At 41.9% G+C, this 23,426-nt stretch overlaps 1 protein-coding gene across 4 annotated transcripts in view; it reads right to left on the minus strand.

The window, feature by feature from the left end:
* Nucleotides 1-23,426, minus strand: part of HS3ST5 (heparan sulfate-glucosamine 3-sulfotransferase 5) — a 639,160-nt gene that overhangs the window by 315,397 nt on the left and 300,337 nt on the right. For all 4 annotated transcript variants that reach the window (XM_086926836.1, XM_086926834.1, XM_086926835.1 and 1 more), the window contains exon 4: nucleotides 8,852-8,930. The gene's annotated coding sequence lies outside the window, so the exon portion shown is untranslated. The remainder of the gene's footprint in view (nucleotides 1-8,851; nucleotides 8,931-23,426) is intronic.

Raw genomic sequence — 23,426 nt, forward strand, 5'->3', positions numbered from 1 at the left:
TAATATTTTGTTGGGTAGTAAATATCAATGAATTAATATTACATGGCAAACTAATTCAGTTTGTATTTTGTGCGCTATGTTAAAAAATAATAAAATAAACAGAAAACATCTGCATGTTTATGGCACACGATAGTTCATATAAAAAGCATGTTATTTTCCTTACCTATGTTGAAGAAAAAGTGGAAATATCGTGCAATAACAGCTGCTGCTCCCCACTTTCCTTGTTCTACCATCACACACATTTCCTTCAAAATCATTTACACTTTTGAGATAGGATGTAAAATTAGAACCCTTTTAATATAAAAGGTTTATCTCTACACATTGTACCTATCACCCTCTCTCCTGCCACCAACTTCCCACAAACAAAGGACCAACTTTGACAAAAGGAATTACTGTCGATTAGCTAATGAAATTAGAAAGTGAGCTGCAACATAGGCCAATTTTGTATCAGCTACCAAAAGTCTGCCTTGCAACGAAACCCCATTTAAAGTGCACAGAGTTTGAAGATAGTTGGGCTGTAATCTGGATGACTGAATTCAACATTTTTTTAAGTTGGGGTGGGAGGCTTCCAACGCAGCATGTGATAAAAGGTATACTTATTAAAAGTAGCTGTTATGTACCTGATGTTGGGTGATCTATTGCATCAATTTCTCTGAATAAGTACACTGGGCCTGATTCTCAAAGATATATTTAGACATGCCAAATATTGATTGTGCGAAAATACATTTGGGTGTGTAAAACCAAAGGCATGCACCATTTTGACTGACCAAAAACACTGAAATTCATCAGTTCCAGTTTTTTTCAAGTAACTATACCTTCCGCTCCAGACATACACAGTGTTGCCAATTATGTCATTTCAGATGTCTTATATATGTTATCAGTAATGTGATAGACTATGTCATGAGTGATACAATATGTAAGGTCATAGACTGTGCATGTCGAGAGCGCAAGTTATGGTTAATAGAAATAACTATAACTGGTGAATGTAACTTTTTTTAAGTTGACAAGGATGAATTTGAACTTCCTTTTTCATCGATCATGTCACTTCAATGTCTGTATTTTTCAGTGCATTTCTAGGGTGTTTTAATGTAAAGTAATATTTTGTTACCATAGGCATGCCAACCCCCACATTCACGGCTGAAGAATAGACCCTGCTCCCATTCCCCTGCGGGCAGTTAATCCCCTACTGTGCATGGACTTCGGTGCTGGGCTGAGTATAGCTAGTCCCTGTGCACAACACCCCGCAGTCAACCAACCACCCCACTATGCAAAGGCTGAGTGTGGGATTGGTGGCAGGGCTTGGCATGGGACCCAACCCCCTATGTGGTTTAGCCACAGAGCCAACCGCCTGCATACAGCCAACCCACCACAGACACTCACACCCCCTTTTTAGGTCGTGCCTAGGCAGCTCATGTGCTGCTCCGCGAGGCATGCTGTATTCGAGTATGGACTTGGTGCTTCGCCCACTCTCCGCCCATATTTTTCATTGGCTTGTGTCATTGTCCTTTGTAAATGCTGGCTTTTAATTTGTTATTAAGCTTGTTAGTCCCTCCTTGGTACCACCTGGTCTTCATTTGTAACCTCCTGTGAGGACTGGCCTTTTACTTCTGTTGTTATACGATATGTCTTAGTTAGTCTGTAAGAACTATTTTCTTTAATGAGTTTCTCCTACTGCAGGCACGACATGCTCTCCTGCAACATTCGGCACCCCATGCATGCTTTCACTTTCCAAGCAGCCCAGGACAATGGCGGCCCCTTCTTTGAAATGAAATAGGTCTTGCATTTACAAGAGTTTGAGATATTGGTATTTTAAATGACAATGCCTTTTATTTATAAGCTAATTATCAAAACAGATAAATAAAAAGCATTGTCATTTAAAATGGCAATAGTTTAAAGTCATTGAAAATGCGAGACCTATTGCATTGCAATGCTTTTTAAAAAAATGGTTTTCTGATCCTGCTGCACTCTCACAGAATCGAGTGCAAGTCTGCACTTCTGTGGGGCTCTCACTGGAGTGGGGGAGTCCTGCTGGCTATCATGAGCATCCTGTAGGTTCGCCGCAACCTCCAAAATACCTTTTGTCTCCTGAGCTTGCTCCTACATCTCCAGGGGTCATGATACCCCTACCCTGCCTCTTTATTCCTTTTTATTTAAAATTTTCACGACACAGGAATGAGTCCCCTTGCTCTGAAAGGGCTGCAACAACATTTCTTCTCTTGATGCGTCCACTCAATCAGAACGCAAGCTCCCGCAGTACCCAGAGGGCTTCTCACTCCTGTGGGAGCAAGACGGTTGACGGGAAAAAAAGCCATGTCAGCCAATCAGATCACTCTATCATGTGAAGTTGCATGTCTCTGGTCCCCTACGAAAATCCAGCAAAACAAACCATCCAGATATACATAAAATTTGTACCTTCATTTTTCCCAAACTTCTTAATGGATTTTTACGAAATCGTGAAACACACACTTTCTGGGTGCAGTTCTAGCTTTCTGACACATTTGGTGTAATTCTGTTGACTGTTTAGGCTGAAGCGCTGTTAAAAAATCCCATGGAAATTGCATGGAGAGATTACATTTTAGGATCCTAATTGTTTCTTAGACCCTGATTGATGGACCACTCCAAAACCTTCTGGGAAGGAGCTGAGGAAGATGAACATATTTTGGGACAGTGGCATCAGAATGTGCAAAATGGTGCCAAACTTATTAGCACACCAAAAAGATCTTACTCTGGTAACTAGGTCCTAACTGTAACTACACGGTGGAAGCCATCATTGTGTAATGTAAATACAAGGCCACTGGAACTATGTGGCAGGGGAGCAGCAAATGATGTGAAATAGTTGAATAAATTATCGCACAAGAAAAGGCAAATTATGCACCATAATGTGGCACATTGTTTTCAGTTTAACTTCATTATTTTGTACTTTTTATTCATGGTAATGCTATCTGGGCAAATATTTCACATCACATTAGTACCAGTTTAACACCCAAATACAGAAATAAGCAACCGAATAATGACCAGTTAACCTTTACAAAGGGCCTTCGACTGGGCACAAACACTTTGCCATGTTTTAGCAACTTTTGATCTGTTTGAGCTAGACATTTTTTTTGTTGAAAACTGCAGATTATGTAGCAGATGATGGATTCTGTGGCTAATGCAGCAGATCCATAATTATGTGAAAAATGCTGCAGAATCACTTAATTCTAGTGGCCCTGTGTATGCTAGTGTGTGTGTTTGTATGTGTGTGTGTATGCATGTGTGTTTCTCTGTGTGTGTGTGTGTATAGATATAGATATACATGTAATAGACAACTGAGTAATAAGGGCCTATATTGCCATTGGGGTTCTGGTGACATTTACAAACCATGAGGCTGAAGGCTGAGTAGATTATTAATATAACCCGAACCCCAAGATAGCAAAATAGAACCATATTACATAAGGTATTCATTATGTATTTTTATATTACATTTTTGAATAATTGATTTTATTACTCAACAAATTTTGCACAAACAAAAAGACCCAGTGACATATTTTGATCCTGTCTCATTACTGGTAAAGTTAATTATCAGTAAAAGAAATTAGCACTAGTCAATCATCATATAATTTAAGTATAGTGAGGAGGGATGAAGTCCAAAATGCTCCTCAAAACAAAGTCTGGAGTAAATCTCAAGAGTTGCTCACCAATTTGTGACTGATTGTGCTGCAGGCATATCAAAATTGAAGGCTCCTGTGACAATAAATTGCCTGCTACTTGGGGTTCATAAACTCTGGTACAATCTTCTAGAAGCAATTTTAATCTTTGATTGATTTTCAGACTTTTTGCTTTCCTTCAAATTCCTGTATTTAAACTAGGCTCATATTGAAAGTACAATGACCAGTCGTACAATTTGTATCTTAAAGTTACCAATTTCAAACAAGGAGCTTTTTCAGCATTGAGTTGATTTGAGTGAAATAGTGAGGTAGGGACGGTAACATCTGATCAGGATTTAGCTTCTGTTATCTATGCACAGCACCGTATATCTGCTCTAATGTTAAGATTGCTCTGATCATGGTATCTAGGGCCTCGAAGCGTATGTTTTGAAAAAAGAATAGGATGATCCTCCAAGGAAGGACTCTGTGGCTTTCCCAGCATCACAGGTAGGCAATGTAGCCTGTTTCTTTCAATTACATTAACTGTACCATTAAATACATGTGGGATAAATTCTTCAGCCGCACATTAGAAGGCTATAAGAAGTCACCTAGGAGTTCCATGACCATATAAAGAGTGATGCCAAAGGTAGGGGGTAATTTATTTTTTATAATACATGTTCACATGACACCATCACCTTTCCCACAAATCACGTAAATCCTTGGTGCACAGCTCTATCATATGAAAGAGACAGCATGTTTGCAGGCATACATAATAAAAATGGAATCTTTAGAGCAAAATTAAACACATCAAAAAAGCTGTTAGATATTGGTTGTAAAAAGATATTAGAAACACACAAGTCATTTAAAAAGAAAAAAAGCCCAGGAGCTTGGAATGTGTGGAAACATGGAGAAAGATTCTAACTTTATTATAATTAGCTAAGGAGTATAAAAAATAAATATGCTGCCATAAACATCTCCTTTCTGCTTATCACTATACAGCTAGAAAAAACTGAGCAGAAGAAAGAAAAGTACGTTTAGTTTTGTTTCTTGAACAGATGCTTTAATTATGCTTTGCAACCTGACCAGCCTTTTCCCTAGCAGGAATTGTGATATCAGAACTCAACTGTAATAACTTATTACAGTTGAGTTCTGATCTTATTTCTCTATCTATCTATCTATCTATCTATCTATCTATCTATCTATCTATCTGTACAAAATGTAAAAATATGTTCACAACACGAATTCAGCATAAACATTAACCTGTTTATATTTCTGCTACATATGGTATTCAACACCATCACATTTGTTTTCAAAATATATTAAAACCCTGAAGCTCCATACCAAGAGAGATATATGTAAAAGATAATAAAACATTATTTCTGTGGGGACTCGTTTCTTTGAAATAGGCACAGATGTTACTGTATGTGCGCACACATATAATACACCAATGTCTTCAGTAGTCTGTTCTTTTGTAAGGCTAAATCCTCCATATTGTTCACTATTTCCCTGGATACTCTCAAAGAGGATTTGGGGTCTGCCCAGAGTGATAATGTTTCAACTCAGCAACATCACTATGGAAAGCAATGTTGGTGAAGAATGTGTGGATAGAAAACAATGTCAATAGATAACAGCATTCTTGAGTGTTGTTATGAGACTCTTCCATTTTTGCTCTGGCACATTTATTTCCTTTCTTGTTGCAACAAGGTGACCTAGATTCGCTTTGCATTTACAATGCTAGGATATTTGAATAGGTTCTACAGTGAACGATTCTTTCAGGTCTCCGTGTGTGCGCATGCTTATGTCAGTGTGTTTGTGTGCATGTGCGAGAGAGAGACTGTTTCTGAGATTGCTTGTGAATATGTGAGTGTGAAGAGAGTCATCGGATAGTGCAAGCAGTCAGCAAAGACCAGCCCTGCCAAGCTTCCCAGGTCAGTCTCGTTTTTTCCCCTTTGAATTCTGGGACTTTTAGTCCTGGCTTATAATGAAATAAACAAGAGTATATGTTTCAGAAATGAAAGGAAAAACTCCTGGATTGGAGCAGCACAGTGATGAAGAGCGACGCGTGATCACTGCCAAGGAGTGATGTGCTTTTCTAAACATAGGTGACTAGTAATAGTACATCTAGACTATAGTAAGCACATTAAATGGAGGACTTGTATAGGTACTGCAGTGGCCCATGTATTGTAAACAGTTTCCTGTCACTCTATGAATGAATAGTAGTACACCTTTGTTTTACTTTGAATAGGAGGCCACTCTTCCTATCCATTAGTTTATCTGCAATGCTTACATTGTGCGTCATTGCAGGTAGTGGGCATAGACACTAATTTTTCGGGCACTAAGGCACATTTTTCAATATCAGAGTTGGACCCAGAGCAAGAGAGAAAAAGAAAAGGAAGAAATGAATAGGGAGTGGAAGATAGAAAGCATTAAGAAATGGAGAAAGCATGCATGAGATGAACCTGCTAGAGGGAGATAAAGGGACAGGAAATATATGGCGGTAGTAAAAAGAAGCATGCAGAGGAACAAAGACTAGACAACCTTGGTAACTGACCTCAGCATTCAGCAGCACCATCAGTGGACTCCTTTAAATCTTAGACCCCCCTATAGTTATTTCTTCATTTATTTGACAACTGCAGCTCTATTAATCTTTGAATCTCACATATCCTCCCACCCTGTACAACCTTTCCATTACTCCAGGTTGCATCCATGGCCAGAAAGGCCTGGTATTCCACTAGGTATTTCCCTCATGGGCTGGAGACCTTGAGGCCAGCGTTGACTAGTCAGAGCTGTACCTAGTACCTTTGCCACTTTGCCAGCAGACACCCCCGCTAATTGAACCAGGTACTGGAAGACTTTAAGAGAAAGAGAGGGAGGGCTAATATAGAGAGAAAGGGATCAGAGAGGGTGAGGAGAGAAGGAGCAAGAGAATGGATGGATGGAAAAGGAGAGACTGCGTTTGGAGATGAAGGGAGTGGGGCTGATTTGCGAATATTTGTAAGAGCTGCTTTCTGTTCCTCAGTTCGGCCCTGATGGCATCTCAATTGTTTCATCTTCAGAAACATTCCTCTCTTCCCTTCTGAGGAGGATTACATGATTAAAACACGCTACGATGCTCACATTTTCTAATGAAACATCTATCTACCAGAAAATTAGAAAACAAAGAATTGGGCAAGAAAGCATAAACCAGATACATCAGTTGCAGCTGTAATGTGCTCTTCAGAAGCCCATGTAACTACTTCTACATCTCTTACTACTAGCAATGATTAACTTAAACCCATGTTTTGCTGGCTAGTGCAACCCACTTCAAGTCCTTTCAAAGGTTCCAAGGTGTAGTCTCTCTTGGATTTGTGGAAGGTAGGGAGATTCACAATATGGCAGAAAATATGGTGGATAAATATATTATGTTATAGGTTTTATGACAAACAAAAGCTTAAAAGGTGTCCTGCCACTAAGACTAAAGACAACTGTTTGCGGTGCAGAATTAGAATAGACAAACCAATAAAAAGTCGGAAAAAAATCTATCAAACCAATCAATTAATCAAAGCACAACGCAGAGAAGTAACGTTAACCTCCTTCCCTGGGAACTTATAAAACAGTGAAGAATATTGAGAAAAAGATTTGTGGATTAATGAAGCCAAAGGTCATGGATCTATAGGACACGGATCTATAGGTTAATGTTGCCGCTCTTTCTTCAGTCATCTAATTAACACGCATTGCTGCATTGCCTTTGAAATGATGGGGTTGACTTTTGATGATGACTCGGAAGGTGCTTCTAATGCCTGAAACGTGATAATGGAGTGGGCTACGGGAGCATTACCTAGGGATGTGCTTGGCCTTAAGCATGGACTTAATCCATGTAAGCATTTCAAATTAAGCTTTTTTCATGGCAACAATTGTCCTGTCTTGATGACATCAATATAAACATTATTTCAAAAGGAGAGATAAGCCAATATCTTGTGTTATACTTCGATTCAGCTGAATTTAGTTTTTATTTTTCCTTAGAGAAACAATTGTGCAATCTAAAACATCTGTCTGAATTGTGAATCATAAAAGATACATCTATATAGACAGACTGTAATTTTTTATAGGTGGCACATTGAAAAAGTTCTATTGTATTAAATCTAGGTGGCTTTCTTTTGATTGAAATAACCAATATAATGTAAATATTCACACCATTTACTTCACTAGTGTGTTTCCTTCTGGTTCGATTTTGGTTTTCTATCACTTGGGGCTTATTTATTCCCATTTTTCTTCTTTTCTAGCAACATCTTTTATCATTTTCAAATCTAACAGCTGTTTTAGATTTCACAATTGTTTCTCTAAAGAAAAATATAACCAAATTCGGCTGAATCGAAGTACAACACAATATACTGGCTTATCTCTCCTTTTGAAATAATGTTCATATCAAGTTAGCTTAATTTGAATTGGTTACGTAGATTAATTCCACACAGAAAAAGTCTGTGACACTATGAATCTTTTCTTTAAATGATTTCCACATGAACACTTATTTCAATGTCTCTTGAAACCCATGTTCACATGGACATTAGGGTTGCTCTTGTTCTTGTTTAAACTGGCCTTAAGCATGGGCATCCACCATGTTTACACGAAGACAAGGGCTATGCTATATGTTCAGTGTTTCCTCCATCTTGGACAAGGAATCCAATTTTTTTATATATTGGATTTTTATTTATACCACGTTGGCACGCTGAAAATTCTCCCCCCACACACACGTAAACACACACACAAAGCATCAAGGCGAAGTTTTTAAAACATTGAATTGCATATAATTTTAATTTACTTTTCTGCTGGGGTGCAATAAACATGCATCATCAAGCGTGAGTAATACACACATTATTGCATCTACAGTGTGATGACTGATAGAGTACTTCTAGGAAAACCTGACACAACGCGGTAAACTGTTCCTGTTTAGAAATGTGCCTATATTCTAAGTTTGAGCAGATGCCACCTTTGATGCTTTGAAAGCCCACACTCAGCAGTACGGGGTCTCTGCCAGCTGCATGCTGTGGAAATATGATTAATACGAATGATAGTTTCCTAAAAACAAGCCTGTAACATCCTGCTGCGCGAGACTTCAACAATCTCTCAGGCCTTCTGCGGGGCTCTGCACCAAGCCTCAGTAAGATAGCTCGCGTCTGAAGGGGTATTCATTTAGCAGGTCATATCTCCCGCCTCCAGAACATTCTACTGATTATTAATGAGCTCACCGAAGTAAGGACGGGAATACACTCCGGCGCGTAGGGAGATACGGCATCTCGACTGGGAAACACGTCCCACTAGTTGAACCTGGGAAAAGGAAAGGGAACTTTGAATATCAGAGTTTTTGAAGCACACTGCACAGCAACATGCACATTTTCTGACTGGCTGTTCTTTTCTATGGAAAATGAAGGTAACACTTGAAACATCCATAAAGCACTTTGATTGATCCTTATTGGTTGAAAGGTGGCTAGTAACACAGCACAATAGCCAGAAACAGAAATAAAATAAAGTAAAATAAAATAAATAAAATAAAGTAAAATAAAATAAATAAAACAAAGTAAAATAAAATAAATAAAATATGCCTATGCTTGTATCATAACCAAACCAAAAATAACACAAACATAAAACCACAGAACATAATAGCAACTGAATATTGGCAAACAATGCAGATATAATGGAATAAGTATTTGTTCCTTGCCCAATCTTAAACTATTGAATTTAAACAAACATGAAGTATACTGGTATGGAGCAGATAAATAAGACACATTCGGCTAATGATGGAAAATTCCAGGCACTCAACATAAGTATTGAGTTCCAAATTGTACGCTGCCAAAATATCATAGCCAAAATATTGTGAAGTGTTGACTGCGAGTCAGAAAGCAAGAAGCACATGCGTTCGACAGTGTGTACAAGGAAGACATCAGAATAATCTTTAAAAATCAAAACAAGGTAAAGCTACTCAAAGTGCCAATAAAAAGGAAACATTTTAGAAGCAAGCCTTCTCCCTCTACACACACAGAATATGAACAGTCTTCTTCCAAACTTTCAAATTGTTGCCCCATTTACTTGGGTTGGGGACATGGCTATGCTCATGGTGGGCAGCCCCCAACCATATTTAAAAAACCAAACATTCCCTGGTGTCTAGAGGGCTTTCTGCCCCCAGGTGGCAGATCAGGGTTAATTATCCCCATCTGGCCCGCTGGGGGGCAAAAATAATGTTGCCCTATTTACTTGAGTTGCAGGCATAGCCATGCCCATGGTGGGCAGCCCCCACCCCTATATATTTAAATATTTATTTTAACAATTCCTGGCTTTTTGCCCCCTGGGGTAATTACCCACATCTTTCCCTAGGGAAGGCAGAAATACTATTGCCCCATTTAGTTGTGGTGGGGGCATAGCCATACCCATGGTGGGTAGCCTCCATCCCTGTATTTTTTAAAATAATCATTCCCTCCAGGGGGTAGATCAGGAAAAATTACCCCATCTGCCTCCCAAGGGGCAGAAATGCACAATTTACTTGGGGTGAGGGCATGGCCAAGCTGGGCAGTCCCCACTACTATATTATTTTTAATAAAAAATGAAATTCCCGGTGTCTAGTGGGTTTTCTGTACCCACCCGGGGCAGATCGGGGTAATTACCCTCATCGGCCCCCGGGAGGGGCAGAAAGACTTTAGGATGGGGGAATGCCAATGCCCTGGTGAGCCCCCACCCCTTTATTTATGTAAGAAGAAAAAAACCTTTGGTGTCTAGTGTGCTTTCTGCCCCCAGCGGTGCAGATTGGGGGCAATCAACCCTACCTGCACCCCTGGGGGAGGGCAGAAAGACTGTTTCCATATGCATTAGGGGTGGGGGCATGGCCATCCTGGAGGGCAGCCCCCACCTCTATATTCTTATGAGAAAAGAAATCCCCAATGTCTAGTGGGCTTTATGCCCCCCAGATGGGGTCAGGTCCAGTGTAATTTACCCCATCTGCCCTCTAGGAGGTGCAGAAAGACTGACAGTGTTGAAGGGGTGTTTGGGGAGCACAAGCTCTTGCCTAAGGGGCCACTCCCCCTATGCCTGGTGGGTACTAGGTGGATCCCTTCTTGGGGATCGCTTGCCTGCAGAAGGGATCCACTGGGCAGATTCTCCCCTTTCCAACAATACATCTCCTGAGATAATCAGTGGTTAGGGGGATGAGATATGCCCAGTGCACTGTTTCAGTGAAAGTAAAACAAGCCCATTGGCTCGTTTTACTTTCACTTTCAGGAGTAATAACTTCAGCATGCCCTGCACGCTGATCGTCATTACAAATTAATATGATATATATATATATTTTTAAAACACAGGCTGCTTGGGCAGCCCGAGCTGCAGAAAAAAAGGAAACACTATGCTGCAAATCCCCAGAGGGGCCTTTCTAACCCTCCCTCATGTCGAACCAACGGGAAGGGTGTACAGCTATCGTTCATTGGCTGAAGGACGATTTAAGGGGGTGCAACATCACTGAACCATCAAGAGGATCCTTATTTGGGTGAATGAGCTTGATTTAAAACTATTAAATATACACAGCATACCACAAAATGAATAAAATAATGCAGTTAAACCATTAATATAATCCTATTACAACCCCTCACAAGCAAATCAGGTGACTATCTATGCCAACTTACAAAGATATAATGTATGATCAAGGGTTGACACAGATCTATAAAAACAATTGGCATATTGGCATTGGTTTAAGTGTTTGCCCACTTCTTCACAACGAGTTTTGCATGTGCATGAAATAAAAAAATGAATATACTAATGTTGCTTCTTGGTGCTTGTCGTGTTTTTGGACCAGAAACATTGTTAATTTCCCTTTCAAGCTCCCTGAGAAAATCCTCTTACCTAATACTGCTTCACACACTCTTCCCTCTTCTATAGCACAGTCCTCCTTTATAAGGGTGATCATGTTCCAGGGAGAGGAACATTGTTAACCTGCTGTGCACTAAGATACATATTTTTTCTGTATTTAAAAATATGGAGAAGATGGTAACCCCTTCCATAAAGTTCTGATTTGCATCTCCCTCACTGTAATGCTTCACTGTGGCATTTTAACCACAGCCTTTCATGTCCTGAAGATTGTCTATTTCCTAATTTGACCCACTGCTTCAGACCTTCTATATAGGAGGCTCTGCTGTGGGGGAAGATTCATAATTCCTTAGTAGGCTTGGAAATACTTCTGTCTGCCCCTTTTCTTGGAATGTCAGTTGTTAGTGTACCAAGGTGTCACAAGTTCTAAGCCATAACAATACATTGTACCATATCTATTTATTTTGTATTTATATAAAGCACCACTACCCATTCTACAAAGCTGTCCCCTGTGCCCTCTACCCCCTCACCATCACACAACAAGGTTACGATCCAGCTGGGTACAAAGAGCATTGTTGGCACTTGGATGCTCATTTGACATGCTGCCTTGCAGGGAGTTAAAGGGGGGTGTTTTTGGTGTTTGCTCATTTTATAGCACAGAGAACTTCGAACATTTGCTTCTGGGTCCACTGCAGAAAAAAGAGAGCATTCAGAGACTCCTAACAGCTTGGGATTCAACTCAGCTAGACCTTTCTCGAATGCCCGGCACAATTTAGAGTGAGGCCAAGCAGTGGAACTTCCTGTCAAGAGATTCAGCTAGTCAGCAATTAACAGACTGGTATGGGCCTTCCTGGACCTGCAGTTGCATGACTAGAGGCCTGATTCAGGGTTTGGTGGCCAGGGTACTTTGTTGCAAATGTGATGAAGTAGCCGCCATTTAGAAGTGGGCGGATTGTAAGTATTGCTCTGTCAACCCGTTGGAGTTCGGGCCGTGGGGGGAAGAATTTTGAAAGTCTTTTTTTCCTGTCCGTCACTGGCAGGAAATACCTGGTGGTAAGGGACAGGAAAAAAATTAATACTGACCCCCACATCCTAGTCGAAAGCTCCCAGGGTGTGGAGGCCATTAATTAGCCATTTTTCAAAAATAAAACTCTTGCTTTGGGGGAGGGGGTTGTTTTGAAAAACAAACAACTTTTGAAAATTTTGATGGTGGACCATCATGACTGAAGATACAGTTTCTCAAACGTTTTCTTTGTTGACAGGAACCTCTATGACATTCTTCCTATCAATGTAGAGAGTTTTCCACAGGACCAGTGGACAACCCAAATGTTTGTGGTCGGAGTTTCCTCTGGATGGCAGAGGCATTCTCCTTTGAAATCCCAATGGAGTAAACTCTGTCAGCCAAACTCTGAATCAGGCCCTAAGTGTTTAAGCGACATAGATGGGTGACTGATGAGACACTGGAGGCCGGATGTATAAACGTTTCAGGTACTCCATTTACTTCTATTCTCTGTTGTGGGGAGAAGAGTTGATGTTTCCATTCCACTGCTATTCTTCTCTTGTGCTCCCAGGGTTTATAAGTAGGATGAAGGCCAAGCCTAGGAAGTTCAGGTTAGTGGGAAGTGTATGAAGACGGCAGTGGAGCTGGGTGCACGCCTTCAGGAAAGCATTGAGGTTCCTACACCTTCCACATGAGAAGCCTAACAGGGACAGACAGATATGCTTGACAGATACCAGCCTGCGGTGGGTCAAGTCTTACCATCCTTCATGGTTCACATATGCAACAGAAGTTGAATGAACCAAAGAATGCAATAGAACACAGATGTTCCTAATTAGAGGTTTTGATAAGTAGTTCACCAACACAAAGTGGACAGCCTGCTTCATTGCATACTTGGATGGGCCATGGTGGCTTCCAAATAATTTTTTTGCCCCATTATCAAAAAGGCTGAATCATTTATGGAAAGGCAACACATACAGAGTCCTTTGTGAGCCCTGATCTACACAAAGTACAGTGTTTTGTTACTTAAATTCCTAAACTGCACGTACACAGCAATGGTTTCATGGCACTAAGATAACTGGAACGTAGCACACAACTGACTTTTACTCATGAGCGAGCCTGAAAAGTCAGGAGTTTCCTAAACACGGAGTTCCAGATGCAGGGGGCAAGTACAGAGAATCTGGAAACGCCAAGTGACTTTTTTTAAAGGTAGGAGTGATAAGAAAATTCAAGTGCATACACCTCAGGTTGTGAGTGGGGGTCTATTTTTGCATATGAGCAGAGATAAAAGCAGGACTAACAGTCTGCAATGATTTAACATTAAGAAAACAGGCCTTAAAGATGGAGGCCAATGCAGTTTCCTCAGGAGGAGGGTGATGTGACAGTTCTGAGGTTGTTGGTAAAGCAATCTGGCTGCCTGCTTTTGGACCAGTTGGAGTCTGCGGCTCAGACCCTTAGGGAGGCCCAAGTAGAGAGAGTTAGAATAATCTGGCCTTGAGATGAGCAATGCAATAATAGCCGGAGGGAGAACCACAAATGAAAGAAGTTTGCTGATCTTTCTGATTTTCTGGAGTTGTAGAAAACAGTTAGAGATTACAGCTCCTAGTTCAGATTTCATAGACAGGTTAGCATCTATCAGTACTCCGAGACTCTTGACTGATTTCTTGTGCAAAGGAGGAGAGTCCATAATGGCAGGACAAAATGTGGACCTCTACAGGTCATTTTTATTTCTGGTAATGACAATTTCCGTTTTGTCGGAGTTCAGTTTGAGTTGATTATCATTCATCAAGTCCTGGATAAACAGCATTGTGTTCTGAAAAGACGTTTTGCATTCCGGGGAGTTGCCTTTAGTGAAGATCCGTTGCAGATCATCTGAGTAATTGTAGACTTTGACCATCATTTGGTTCAAGGCATTGACCAGTGGATGAATGTATAGATTGAAGAGGTAAAGTAACAAGGAGGATACCTGAGAAACACCACAAGTCAGCCTGGTCTTGGGGTAGCAGAAGGCAGAGAGGTTAACCGCTTGAGACCAGTCCTTTAGAAACAAAGTAGTCCAGTCCTGCACAGTGCCTCGGAAGCCTGCGGGCTCCACCAGAATATCATGGTCGATTGTGTCAAAAGCCACTGAGAGATCAAGAAGTCCCAATGCCTGGCTGGTATCCCTGTCAGCTGCTTCGTGAAGGTCGTCTACCACTGACTGAATCAAGGTCTCAGTGGAGTGGACTGGCCGGAAGCACGCTTGGTGGTGATCAGGAAAAACGGGTCCCTCCATGAAAGCTCTGAGGCATTCGGCTACATGAGCCTCAAGTACCTTTGCCAGGTAGGGAAGCAAAGATATAGAGCAGTAGGTTTTCAAGATAGATGGATCATCCCCAACTGTTTTCAGTAAATCAACCACAACCACTTCCTTAATAGATCTGGGAACCCAGTCACAGCTCAGAGACTTGTTAAGGATGGATAGAGCTGGATCAAGGAAGCAATAGAAGACAGTTGTTAGGACCTCAGGTGGGCAGGGATCAGCTGGGGAGCCTGATTTACCTTTAATCAATAGGTCCATAAGATGCGCCTTACTGATGGCAGGCAGGTCAGACATTGTGGCTGAGGTACAGTCTATTATAGATGTAGCTAAATGAGAAGGACAGGAGAGGATGCTGGCTTTAATGTTAGAAACCCTGTAGATGAAAAAAGGGTTAAGGACCTCACATAAGTACAGAGTGGGAGTCACTTTTTCAGGATTGGACAATTCGGCCACAGTTTTAAAGATTTCCTTGGACTTATTAGTTGATTCAGATTTTGTCAGAAAAAAGGCCTATTTGACTTGGATGATGAGCCATTTTGCATTGTTTAAGAAGTGACAGGTAAGTTGCTTTTTTAACAGCAGAATAGTCTTTCCCCCAATTGCGTTCTGCATGACGCAGTTCAAGTTTTGCTAACTTTAGGTCATCAAAGAGACATTTTGATGCATTGTTATGCCTAGATGGCCTGGCTTTCCAAAGAGGAGCATGCTGGCTTCTATCAACCATTTTGTGATACCTTCCTCAGGTCGGTCAGAGCTACCAATACTGTCAGGCATAGAATTAGCCAGGGTGCTACAAAAGGAATCAATATTGACATGGGCCCAGTTTCTAGAGAAACTGCCACCACTAGATTGAGGTTTGGAGAGGGTCACATCAGGGAGCAGAAATTTAGTTAGACAGTGGTTCGACCAAGGGCATGGCAGTACAACTATGGGAGAAACTGAGAAGTTCATGGTCCAAACCTGATCCAAAATGGGCCCCTTATTATGGGTAGGTAAGGACACATGTTGGATAAGATTTATGCTACAGAGCAATACAAAGAAGTCAAGGGAAACTTGGTCGCTGTTGTCCACATTTGCTCAATAGTTGAAGTCACCTATAATTGAGATCTTTGCATATTCTGTAACTAGAGGATAGATCTGTTCTGCTAATGACCGAGTGGAATGAGGCCTATGACCCGGGGGCCTATATACAAGGATGCAGATTAGGGGGGAAGTTGAGGAGTAAAGTTTGATTATGAGGCTGTCTGTCAGCGGGATGTCTAATGGTGCAAGACTGGAGAACTTTAAGTTCTTCTACATGATGACCGCTACACCACCATTCATTTTATTAGGGTGGGAGTGGTGAGTAGCTTTCTGTGAGGGTACCAAGAATATCAGGGGATGACTTAGCTGTTAACAAGGTGTCTGTTAGAAACAGTATTTCAGGGTTATCAAAGTCCAATAAATGGAAGATTTTGATTTGGTCTTTGGTCATGGACCTGGTATCAGAGACGTTTTAAGGAATAGGCAAAGTGGGCTCTGGCCCAGGGCCCCCACCTTTCTAGGGGCCCTATCATTAAGCTTTCAAAACAGTCCCAGACAGTGGCTTAACAGAAAAATTATCAAAATGACTCAGAAAACACTCTCCAGGTCTCCAATATCTCGTAAATATTCAAAGGCTTTGCACTGAATGAAGGCCCCCTGAAGAATGGGGAGGCCATGGGAGAGAGCTACCAATGATTAAACAATAGTTGCTGAGGGCGTGAATGAACTGAAAATGGATAATACAATTAGAGTTGTTCCAAGCAGGGGATCCCAAATTCTGTTTGGCCCAGGGCCCCGAAAATCCTTAAGTTATCCCTGCCTGGTATTCAAGTAGACAGTCCGTATCTGAATGGAGGAAGGCAATCTCAGGGGGTGGGGGAGGCAATGGAGGAAGGTGTGAGTGGTTCCGCCAGACAATGATAGTGCTGGGTGTGTTTAGTTGGAGAAGAGTGACAAGGTGGAGGAGTCTGAACTGCGGAGTGTAACAGGCTAAGTTCTTTAGAGGTGTAAGTATAATGTTGGGCATGAGGGCTAGACCCTAGCCCTGGCCGGATGTGGATGGATGCAGACGGATTTGCCTTTAGTGTTACTTGTGATATTAAGAGGGAGAGACATTCTGACAGACTTCTCCCCCAAGTCTCCTGATTGGTTATCCATCAGCCAACCAGGATTGAGTATAGCATGTCCTCCCAAACAGAAAAAAGTGGAAAAATAAAAGTGATTAAGAAACGTTTCAACTGCAGCATACCAAATGTATAAACCCAGTTAGGCTAATGAGCAGCACACATCAAAGCGCAGGCACCGTTGCAGTTACAATGAGCTGTGTTCAATGAAAGAAATGCAGGCCCTGCTCTCATTGACTGAGGACAGACCTAACTGTTAATCTCTAACCATTATTATTAAGAAGTGGATGATTCAATAGGTGCCTACAATTGATCTAAGAGCCCGGAATACACTCTCTCTGTCCTCTGTGTCAGCAGTTACTGTATGGCACCAGTTTTGACCTAGCACAGCTAATGTATTCCAGTGGACAATGCTTCTCTAACACAATTTCTGCTCAAATTTAAATCAATGCTCTTGCTTTTTCCCACAGTATACCTATGTCAAACATTTCCACTGCCTGCAAAGATAGAAGCCTTGCAATCTATATTCTGTCTAAGGAAATGGCTGATAAAAGGTGCTGAAGTTGAGTGAACCTCAAACTTTGGCTTGGACCCATTTTGTAACTAAATTCATTACAACAAATCCTGCACACAAGGTTCATCTGAAAGAACGCTTTCTTCTGGTGTAGATTGTCACATCTGACTTGTAAAACTACGTAAATGCACAGCTATTGCATGTTTCAATATTTCCACCATTCTTTGATAAAAGGGTGTGGCCAAGCACTGGCTACATGATGTGAGCATCTCAATAAAAGTACCAACACCGCCAGTGGTCAGCTGCAGCAGAAATATAAGAAACAAACGCCCTAATAGGCTGCTGGTTTCTGAAGCTGCAGATGGGACTGTCCAGCCCCAGACTGTTAACACTTGACTAACCCATGGAAAAGCACTACTCTATGTTCGCGTAGCTTGCGAAGTTTGCGCTACTTCGCACTATGCAAATTGCACGTAGCACAGTGCAAGCACACGTAGCATAGCGGTCATTATTCTGCTAGCTCACGGTCCTCAACGTCAAGTTGGCGACCGTGAGCAAGCAAAATGACATCTCGGCAAGACTTTTTTCTCATTCGCAATCAGCAACATCAAGTTGCCAATCGCGAGTGTGGAAAATAAACCTCCAGGCAAGATTCACAACATGGGGAGGTCAGGTTTCTCATTGCGAGTGGTCGCGTATGCTCGCAACCGCTCGCGATGAGAAACTACCAGTCCGCGTTGAGAAAACTGCAGCTCAAGTAGAAATCTACTTGAGTGGCAGAAAACGACTGCTTGCACTGTGCAAGATGCAGTTTGCACTGATTGCACAGTGCGGACAAGCATCCGGCAATGTGCAATCAGTGCGAACAGCATTTTGCACAGTGCACTACGCAGTTCGCGTAGCTACGCATAGCTCGCATAGTGCGAAGTGCACTTTGCGTAGCTACGCGTAGCCCTACTTTGCAAACTTCGTGCAGGCTTACACTTGACTAAGTTAGCGTGTGTAGGGCTGAGCTGAGTAATGAAGAAGGCAGCATGTCGCTGATGGCTTTCTGGCATCTGAAATACTGAGGGAGCTGTGGATCCATTACTTATTCATCTTGCCTACCAACAGTTCAACTTCAATCTTCCAATGGACAAATCGATTTTGTTGTCTTTGCTGGCATTTTGTGTTCTACTTAATCACTTTGAGTTTAAGTGAAAAGTTCTAAGTAGAAGACCCCAAAGGCCTCTTCAGCTCTGAATATGTATCTTGTTCTATGGGGGAGAACATCTTTGCTGCTTAAAGTCTGTATGTCAAAATCCTCTAAAGTTTCCAAAAAACAATTGCAAAAGACAGGAATTGGTCAGGATTAAAGTTTTTATTGAACATCTTTTTACTAAGTATGTCAAATCCCCTAACAATTGCTTCAAAGAAGGCACTTTAGTCTACATCTCCCAGTCAATGAATTGAAGTGCAGTTCCCTTCTGTTTGGTCAAAATATAATTTTTTTAAATTATGACTGAAGGGTTTTTAGTGACTGATTCTGAGTGTATGGTGCTACCAGGCAAGGGGAAATTTCCCTAAAACCCCAAAATGTATGTAGGGTCAAACCCTACACAATGTTAATGCAATGTAATTCCCGGGCACACGTGAACAAGGTGTCAAAGAAATGATAGCTTTAAAAGTTTCAAAAAATCTCAATGTTCAATCTCCAGTGTATTCATTCTTGTTTTATTATCAATGCAACACACGAAAACCAGCCGACACATGTTTCGTCGCTATTGGGAGTTATCCCGCGACTTCCTCAGGGCTTATGACCAATGGTGATAGTCTTGATTCGAATGCTCTGCGGTGATACTTCCAATCCGGCTGGTGTCCAAGTTTCAGATATAAGAACGGTCAATGTCTGAAGAAAAATAAAAGCTTGCAAGAAGTGATGCAATCTTCGTGTCAGCTAGCTGCCGGTGATAATTCCAACCTGTCTATTGTCGTTGTAAAATAAGGTGCAAGAGTCCAAAATATATAAAACAAGTACAGTATCACCAAAGTTATGTTGCCGCAGTCAGCAACGGATCATTGAGACTGACTGTAAACTATGACAGAAAATACATGGCTGTTGACAACGTTAGGCAAAGAGCTGTGGAGTCAAGACGTCAGTATCTATGGTCCTTTCAAACAAATCAGGGCATGCTGTATGTCACAGCCAATAGACTATATTCCATATTGCTTCAGCGGTTACGCTGCGGTTATTGTTGAACCTGTCGATAGCGTGCTGTGTGTATCTGGAAGCACGGAGAGTCGTTCGTGTCTCTGCAAGCGGGTGCGCTGTAGCGGTACACTGCCAGTGTGTGAGAAGCAATTTCCGGGTTGAACATTGAGACTTTTTGAAACTTTTATAGCTATCATTTGTTTGACTTACATTGCATAATTTTTTATAATGACTGCATGAAAGCTTCATGGATGAGAGGTGTAGACGAGATGGACAAGTATCAAGAAATGGGAGATGAAGAGAGCCAGAAAAAAAAGACTTAAACTCGAAGACTGGAGGAAATTCCACTTCAAACATTCCCCTAAACTATAAAAAACATTGGACACTACAGGAAGTATTAGTACTATTCTCCCTCGAAAAAGCCAAAGAAATGGGCACGTCAGTAAATTGCACTGGCAAGAAGATTGCAGGTGACAGGTTTCTTATGAAAAATAACTTGAATGGACGTCACTTATGAAAGTGACACATCTCCAGTCTCCATGGACACCTTCCAGGGTTCAAGCGCCTATGAACATTGGCATGGATTACAGAATAGTGTCATGAGCACTGATAGTGTTAAGGATGCTCAGGATCCATGGCATTCTGTGAGGTCTGGAATGTACTGGGATGTTTGGCTGAGGTAACTAGGAGGCCAGCTAAGCCAATGAGAGCCTGCAGATAATCCATCACATGACCGATGACATGGAAATTCGTTCCCTGCAATATCCCTGCAGATGACAGGAGCAGTTGGAAGAAGGTTGTTGCATATTTCTGTGATCAGCCTCAGGGCAAGTTTCTGTTCACATGGCCCTGGGATTTCATAATGTTTATGCCTCTTCACAGTGCTATCTTGTTTTTGGGACTTCTTCTGGAAAGAGTACTAATGCTAACCAGCATTTTCGAAAATAACTGCCCAGTGGATACTTTTGGGTATGTAGCATCACTTCTAGATGCAAAAACACATTTTGTTAGCTATATCGAAGTTATTACTGAGGTTAAATCACATTATTAATTGATCTATTTTACATTGAGTGCTGAGACATAAAAAATACTATGGCATTTTAAATTCCATTGAAAACAGAAAGAGAAACAGGAAATAATGCACACGTAGCAAATAAAACAAGCATTACATATGACTTGAATTAATAGTAAACAGTCACTGGATAATTTTTGGGTGCAAAATTACTTAGCAGACATTGTGAGGGTACATTTATTAGGAAAAGACGGAAAATGTGAGCTTTTAGGATCCTTCGAAAAGTGAGATGAGTAGGTTAGTTCTGATACCAGGGGTAGAGAGAACCAAGCGGTGATTGTGGCTCTAGAGAATGAGTGATTTTTGGGCTGAGAAGACTCCAGAGAATTAGGGGGTCATTACGATAGCGGTGAATCTGCCACACGCAGCCTGTCTGTGCTGGATTCATCGCCATTGTGCGGCTATTCTCCGCCCACCAGATAAGGATGGCGGGTGGATTGCTGGTGGACAGGAAGTCTGTCCACCACGGTTTCGACACAGGCAATCATTATGATTGGCTGTCGAACCCACCCCGCATCCACAAAATGGTGGCGGTGCCTAGCAGGCACTGTCCGCCAGATTAGATGCTGCATCCCCACCAGCCTGTGTATGGCAGTTCAACTGCCATTTACAGGCTGGACGAGATGGCCGGTATGTACTTTGGGGGCCCATAGCAGGCCCCCTTAAGGAGGGGCACTCCAGTTTTGCACCATAGGTGCCCCCCAACATTTTCCTTCACCATGTGGCAGGCACCGCATGGTGCCTGCCACGTAGTGCAGGGAAATGCAAAACTTGCATTTTTACCATTGCGGCGGATGCTGCAGCTAGCAGCAATGCCGCAATGGTAAACAAGCACAATGCGCCCGCCACAGTGGCGGTCACATTGTAATTGCACTTGCAGGACCGCCGCTAAATAGGTGGCCGGTCCCAATCCATATGACGATGGTGGACGGACTTAAGTCCATCCGCCTTTGTAATGACCCCCTTAGTGTTTTTGGGCTGCGAAGTGTTGAATTGAATTACTGTAGGGAGTGTCAATTGCTTTGAGCTCTTTGGGAGCTTGAGATGATGAGTAAATTGGTCAGGTATGTAGGAGTGTTCCGAAGAATGGTTTTGCAGGTGAGAGGGAATCATCTGAACTTGATTCTCTTAAGCATTTTGACAATCGTTGTGCCGTACATATGAGAACAAGCATGTGTAGCAAACAAAAGCTGAATATGTATGTGCTTTCTCTCTCTCACTGTCTCTCTCTTAATGTCTTTCTATGAGGAAATGTTAATATTTCAGGAATTCTCACCTATTGCCATCATTGATAATTCTTGTTACGAAAGCTTTATTTCAAGCTATGTTAAGCTAATGTTCTGTAATGCAGATTTTTGAAGATTACTATCCCATGGGAGGGTATCCTGACACTGAGCAGGTGTGAGCGCAAGAAAGCGAAAAGCCCAGTGTGACTACTTGAAAGTTCATGTCTACACCTTCTTGCGGAATTCAAGAAGTAGAAGCCTGTAATCTGTAGTGGGAGGTCGTTACACACTTTTGGAACAATGTAGGAGAAGGCTCAGGGGCTGGATCTGTTTTTTCATATGTGTGGAATAACATAACGTGTATTTGTAAAGCACCCGTGCACCCAAGGGTATGTTGGTGCTGAATAACAGATGTTTAATTTTACCCAGCTCAATGATGCTCATTTTATCAACCTCAGAAGGATGAAAGGCTGTATGGACGCACCAGGATTTGAACCTGGGACTATGAGGTCGAACATAGGTCCCTACAATGGATACTTTAGTTCACTAAGCCTCCAAACCCTGCATGTGTGCAAGTAGGAGTCCAGATGAGCGGAGGTGTCTGAAAGGTTTACAAAAGCAGATGCAATAGTTGAGTTATTCTGGGCCGGTGTTCTGTAGAGCCTTTAAACTGTGGGTGTGGAGTTTGAATTGTGCTTGTTTGTGTATGGGGAACTAGTGGAGTTCCTTCAGGTGTGGTGTGGTTTTATGTGAGTGTGATGTGGGAGGTTGAGAGTGATTCTTGCTGCTAAGTTCTGAATGGTCTGCAGCATTCTGCTGAGTTTTTTTGCTGATTCCGGCACAGAGGGTGTTACCGTAGTCCTGATTGCATGTGACAAGGGAGCGTGTGATGGTTTTACGGGTGCTGCTTGGGAGCCATTTGAACATTTTCCTCAACATCTTCAGGGTATGGAAGCATGATGCGGTGACAGCTTTGACTTGGAGCGGTCATGTTGCGTTTGCTGTTGATGAGGATCCCCAGGTTCTTGGCGTGGGTTTTAGCACTGTTGCCATCCAGGTGAAGTCCCACAGTGAAATGCTCTTCCCAAATCCCAAGATTTTAGTCTTGAAAGAGTTCACCCTTAGACCGTTGGTGTTCATCCACTGGGTGATTTCAGTCATGTAGGCATTGAACTTGATTGTTTTACTGGGCATCTTATCCATGAGGGAGAGAATGAGTTGTATGTGGTCAGCATAGGAGAGGATGTTGATGTTGTGAGAGTGGATGATTCTGGCTAGAGGGATCATGTATGCATTAAAGATGGTCAGGCTCAGGGAGGATCCTTGTGGAACTGCGCGGAAGAGGTTGCGGGTGTCTGAGGTATACAGTGCCAGGCTGAGTGACTGGGTCCTTCCAGTCAGAAAGGAGCAGATTCATTGGAGTGCATCTCCTTGGAATTTGATGTCATGTAGGTGATGGATGAGGAGGGGATGGGAAACTGCGTCAAACACTGCAGAGCGGTCCAAGAGAATGAGTGTCGTTATGTC

The sequence above is a fragment of the Lissotriton vulgaris genome, chromosome 6 (assembly GCF_964263255.1).
Source record: "Lissotriton vulgaris chromosome 6, aLisVul1.2, whole genome shotgun sequence".
Classification (NCBI taxonomy): Eukaryota; Metazoa; Chordata; class Amphibia; order Caudata; family Salamandridae; genus Lissotriton; species Lissotriton vulgaris.